The sequence below is a fragment of the Humulus lupulus genome, chromosome 4 (assembly GCF_963169125.1).
Source record: "Humulus lupulus chromosome 4, drHumLupu1.1, whole genome shotgun sequence".
Classification (NCBI taxonomy): domain Eukaryota; kingdom Viridiplantae; phylum Streptophyta; class Magnoliopsida; order Rosales; family Cannabaceae; genus Humulus; species Humulus lupulus.
Genome location: NC_084796.1, coordinates 217,482,761 through 217,489,266, shown reverse-complemented (window position 1 = coordinate 217,489,266; position 6,506 = coordinate 217,482,761). Strand labels below are relative to the sequence as shown.

Sequence of the window (6,506 nt, the reverse complement as noted above, 5' to 3'; positions counted from 1 at the left end):
TTGGCCTCCTCAGAAAAGGCTTCTTGGTAGGAAGGACATGATTGGGCATTATGGCAAGGACTAGAACATATAGAACAAACATATTTTCTTGGTTGTATTGGAGAATTTATAGTTTGGCTTATGGCTAAAGCTTCTAATTTTCTCGCTAATTTGTCTAAGGATGTTCTTAAATCTAATTCATCTTTTACTTCATACCTTCCTCCTCTTTATGGTGAATTAGTTGACCTAGACCTAGGATCAAAATAATTCCATTGTTGTGAATTAACAAATAAATCTTCAAGGGCGTCCCAAGCCTCTTATCCTTGAAATTTAAAAAAAATTCGGTATGCATAGATTGAATCATTTGACGATTAGAGGGAGTCAAAATATCATAAAAATATTTTACAAGTCTCCATTTTTCAAAACCATGATGATGACATTTTAATAATAAAATTTTAAATCTTTCCCGACATTCATAAAACTCTTCAGTATCTTTTTGAAAAAACTCGGAGATTTCTCTCCTTAATTTATTTCAGCAAGAATTTATTATAAAGTTGATCCCATGTAGTTATAGACCCCGTGCGAAGGGAATTTAACCAAGTTTTTGATTTGTCTTTTAATGAAAAAGGGAAAAATCTTAGTTTGACCGACTCATTAGAAAAGTTTTGAAATTTAAATGTTGAGCAAATTTATAAGAAATCTTTGACATGCATGTAAGGATCATCTCTATCTAACCCATAAAAAGATGACAACAATTGAATGATTGATGGTTTAAGCTCAAAATGGGTAGCAGAATTGGTTGGAAGAACAATACATGAAGGAGCATTAGATGAAATAGGTGCAAAATATTCAAGCAAAGTTTCTTCAGGCACAACAATTTCATCAGCAGGATTAGCAATTGGTTCCATGATGCTCCAATTTTTACTAACACTTTCAATTTCAAACAAAGATAAACGTCTTTTTACCAATCGATTTTTAGAGCTACGTTCTCAATGATGCATACAATTTTCACAAAGCAACATAGATAATCTCAAACAAACAATTTTCTAATGTGGAAGATCAATAAAAACCACAACCACAGAGCATACTTAGATTTTTTTTTTTTATAGATTTCACAACAATATAATTTTTATGGTTCACTTGTCCCCAGGCCTATTTGATTCCACTTACTCGCACACTATTAACAACTCCCCGAGGTTAATTAGTAGAGGCAGATTGAGAATTTTGTTCAATATTCCTTTAAGCAAAAATTGCTTATGGTGAAAGGACAAGATTTAGGTTTCTTTTTTTTTTTCAAGTATTTTTCACAATTACACACTATTATGATAAAAGACAAAGAAAGATAAGGTAAAATTAAATAAGACTATAAAAATTAGGCAAGAGTAGGGAGGCATAACATGCCATCAACCATAACAAAAATAAGGTAAAACTAGGAGGCACAAGTGCCATCAACTAAAACATAAGATAAAAGACTAGGAGGCAAAACTATCATCAACTAACTAGGAGGCAGAATTGCCATCAACTAGTAACTGGCAAAAATAAAATAAAAATAACAAGATAAATAAAGAAAATTACAACAAATGTTAGGAGGCACAAGTGTTGTCAATTAACAAAGAAATAGAATGAATAAAAACTATAGCAAAATTACAACAAAATTAGGAGGCACATGTGCCATCAACTATAAAAATTAAAAAGATAGATTGATAGGAGGCACAAGTGCCGTCAACTAAAAAAAACAATAAATATAAATATATAAGTAAGTTTTTTTTTATGGGTGGTAGAACCGTCCCAAATTTTCTTTTTATCTTTTTTTTTTCTAGTTTTTATAGTTTTAAATATATAATTTTTTTTAAGTGCAAAAAGTAAAATATCTAGTAGTAGAATTCACCAACCTTGAGATAAATTTCATTTCTTTTCTTGCAACTCCCCGGAAATGGCACCAAAAACTTGATGGATCCAAAATGAGTATGTTTTAAAAATTTATAACTCACGAAGCACGAATCGCATATGAAGTATAGTGTTCATGTAAGTATGAGATCGAACCCAAAGGAGTTCTCTAAAATAAAAAAGAAAACTATTTTAAACTAAAATTAATAAATTATAACCTAGCTCCAAAGATTGATGAGATTTAATGTCATGAACATAAAATAAAAGATTTAAAATAAATCTATTTAAGATAATAAAAATAAACCAATAATGATTTGAAAATAAGTGTTAAATGGAAAGATTATTAAGATACTAGAATCCACAACATGTAAGTTTAATAATACTTATTAGTATATTGATTCCCAAGTTTTAGTGATAGTTAAAATAAGTCAAACTATAATTTTCCAAATAGATTTATACTTTTAAGAACAAATTATTTCTAAAAAGATACGATTTTTCTTCACTTTTCAATAAAATATAATTTTAAAGTATTTAATGTGAATCAACCTAATGAAACAAAAAAAAAAAATTCAAATAACATTATTTATAAGGCCAAAGATAATATTTTTGTTCTAAGCATTGGATGTGTACAATTTAATGACACATCTTACACAAAGAATATTATGTTTTGCAAAATGAAGAACAAAGTGGAATGTTATCTAACAATCCAAAATATGAAATATTAAAGATGAAAGACATATATGAAGAAGAAAAATCCATAAACTTTGTTGCAGTACAAAGGAAATCAACATACAACATAAATATTATCTAGTTAAAAGTTGCTTCATCATGATCTTAATAATCTTATGAAAAAGATTAGAAGCACATAACTATAATAGAAATTACAAAATAAATAAAATACATAATTGAAAATGCTCTTGAAAAACACCAAAATGGAAGAGAGAATGGTAGATAGAAAATATGATGGTTACCCAAAAATTAAGCTTCCTAAAATGGTCTTGAAATTCCATATTTATAGCCAAAATGAGAGCATTAAAATAATCAACTTAAATTAATTAAATTGATTAAATTAATAAACAAAGTAAATATGGCATGTAAAGGTATAATAAAAGGTGTAATGATGATTTTTGTGGTGAAATATGTGGAAAAATTGGGTAAAAAGTTGGCATTTTTGGACATAGGGGACAAAAATACATTGTGGGCTCAAGAGGGTTGTTGGTGGTTGGGCAGGCGGCTGTGGTAGCTGAGGAATGGAATGGGCCGAAGGTGGCAGGCTGGTGCGTGTTGGGCCTGAGAAGCTTCGGTGGTGCAGACCTGGGGGTAGGCTGGGAAGGGTGTTGGACCGCCTGGGCTGTTGAAGGGGCAGACTGGTGGGCCGTAGAGCAGCAGGGAAGGCTGGAGGCTTTGGCCCTGGCTGTTGGCAGCAAGGGCTTTTGGTATTGGGCTTCCTTTTTAATTTAAAAAATACCACTTTTCTTTCCTCTTTTCTTCTTTATTTTCAAGCATAAAAAAATGCAAAGAACATCCTACAAAATAAATAAACATTAAATTATAATCAAATATTTTAAAAAATAAATCATATTAAGTCCATGAAAATATTTAATTAAAATTTAACTTACTTTAGCAATTAAGTTCAATAAAATCACATTTTAAATTTTTAATCTAACAATACTAATTTTAAATAATTAAACTGCAACATATTATAATAGAAAATCTAAAAAATTACAATAAGACTAATACATTCAAAATTACTTAAAAACTTAATATGTTACTTAAAAAATCAAAGACTAAGCAACAATTAACATAAAAAAGTGGTAAAATAACTTTATTTTGTAGAGTTTGTCAGTACCATAAACTCAAATTTAATTAATAAAATTTTACTAATTTAATCAAATTGCTTTCAATTATATGAGTTCTAAATTCAAATTTAATTACTTAATTATATATAACTGATGACAATTTGATCATATTAACAAAATTTAATTTATCAAAGCTGAGTCTAGGGTATCAAGTATGTATGATTTTAAAATCCAGAGTACTATATGAGCATCATTGAAAAAATATAGTACAAAAATGATACTTTGCAAAAGTATAGGGTACCAAATAAGTAAATTTATTTATATACATACATTTATGTGTATAATATTGAAAGAGTAATAAATATATATATTTAAGGGTAAATGGCGGCTAAAATACCCAATGTTTTAAAAAAGTTGCACTTTTATACCTAATCTTTTTTATGGCGGTAAATATACTCAATATCTTTAAAATTTTGCACTTTTAAATCCAAACTTTTTCTTGCCAGCAAATATACTAAATATTTTTAAAATGTTGCACTTTTAGACCTATTTTATATTATTTTGATAAATAGTAAGAAAATGAAGGAAAGATATAGGATTTTAATTATTTTTAAATTTTAAATTATTTGCTCTTTCTTATTCTTTCTCAAAATAACTATTTTAAATTAAGCATTAATAAATATTTTATTAAAATTAATAAAAAGTTATATATTTTCATCAATTTAAAATATAAGTTTTTTTGTTAAAAAAAGTAAAGGAAAAATATAAGTTTAATTATTTTGATTAATTTTACTAATTTTAATTTTTTTATTATTTTGAAAGTGAAAATAATTTAAAGTTTTAAAAATAATTAAAATCCTATATTTTTCCTTCACTTTCTTATTATTTTTCAAAATAATTTTAAAAATAGTTATAAAAGTGCAACATTTTAAAAATATTAGGTATATTTACCGCAAAAAAAATAAAATTTTAGGTATAAAAGTGTAATATTTTGAAGACATTGAGTATATTTATTGCAAAAAAAAATATTGAGTATAAAAGTGCAACATTTTGAAAACATACAGTATCTTAGCCGTCATTTACTCTATATTTAAATTAAAAATATATAGGTTATTGCCTTAAATTTTCTAAGTATTATTTATTTCTTCTAATTTATTTCGTAAAATGGTTTAACTTCTATTAGAAAGTATTATAAGTATTTGAATTACTTTTATTAAAAAAAAAGTATTTGAATTACTGTTAAAATGGAGAGTCATTTACTATAGATACATATTTTTTATAATTATTTTTAATTAAATAAAATAAATAATTCTAAAAAAAATTAATATTTTAAAAATATATGAACATGTTGTTGGAAAAAAATTGTTAAATAGAAATATTTTTACTTAGTCCATTTTATTGTAAAAATTGAAATATGAATGTTAATAATAGGGTATGATGTTAATATCTCTTCTATATAAAAAATGTGTAGATAACGGAAATTTTGTATTTTAACAGTTTTTTATTTTTTTCCATTAACTTTAATAGAATATTCTTATATTTAACAAAATATTCTTATATTTAACGGTAGATTGTAAACATGACTTAAACTTAGATAAAATTAAATAAATAAATAATTAAACAAATTAAATATAAGAAATATTTTTAGATATTTTACAATGATAATAATTTAAAAATAATAAAACCATATGTTTTATAACTTAAATAAAATTTAATTAAACTTAAATTTCACGTATTTGAATAAGATATCATATTAAATATATAATATAATATAATTTACTATCAACTAGCGACAAATTTAAATTTAAAATCCATGTATAATATTAATATTATATTAAACATATAATACATAATGTCTTGTTGTCACTGTTAAATTCAAAAACTAGAATAAACATAAACTTAATAAAAAATTAATTAATTAATTAATTAAAATATGATATTTTAAAGATATTTTATGATAATTTAAATAATTAAATCATATTTATTTAAAATTAATAAATGCATACATATCATTTTTTATTTTATAAATTTGTGTGATAGTTTGTTTTTTATCAAGTGATTGAAGCTTTTTTTCTTAATCAAATTCACCAAAGGACATTGTGAAATATATTAGAAACTATAATTGATGCATGTATACTACTGTCTACATTATGAATTTTTCTATTCTTATGTAGAGATTATTGATATAAATATTTATATATACTATAGAACTATAATTCATTCTATTATATATATATATTTTAAAACAGTGAACCAATTTTTATTAAAATTTATAAATAATGTTTCTACCTAGTATATATACATATATATGGGGTCGTCTAAAGTCCTGCTCTTCTAATAAACGGTAACATTCAGTTTTTTAATATGATTTGGCATCAATGGCTAGAATCAATTTTTACTTTTATAAATTTTAAAAGTAATTGCCAAGGGTATTTAATTTTGTCAATTTTTTTACAGGTGTCAACCAATTACTTCCCTTCAATCAATAAAAAAAAACTGACACTGAAAACCTTATTCACACGCCTAGTTCAAACCCACTTCTCTTCTTCTAATGTTCAAACTCCCATACCCATTTGTTTTCTTCTAAAAGAGCCACATAGTCCCTCTTCTTCATTTACCAGAAACCCTGAAAATTAAGGGAGTACCTCTTCATTAACTTTCAAGACCCATAGAGTGCCTCTTCTTCATCAACTAGAAGCAACAATGACAAGTTTCTTGTCGACTTCATCAAGGTATAATCTCTGATTTGAACTCTTTTTCTGTTTTTTGGTTGAGCGAGTTTGTTTATGTATACATTATTTTGTCTATATACATTTTTGAAATGTTCTTGCATGGAGCTCC

The 6,506-nt window shown here is 25.3% G+C and overlaps 1 non-coding gene across 1 annotated transcript; it reads left to right on the top strand.

The window, feature by feature from the left end:
• Positions 1 to 401: 401 nt before the first annotated feature.
• Positions 402 to 508, top strand: LOC133833291 (small nucleolar RNA R71). The gene has a single exon (XR_009892682.1). It is a non-coding gene; the product is annotated as a small nucleolar RNA R71 (small nucleolar RNA).
• Positions 509 to 6,506: the final 5,998 nt, after the last annotated feature.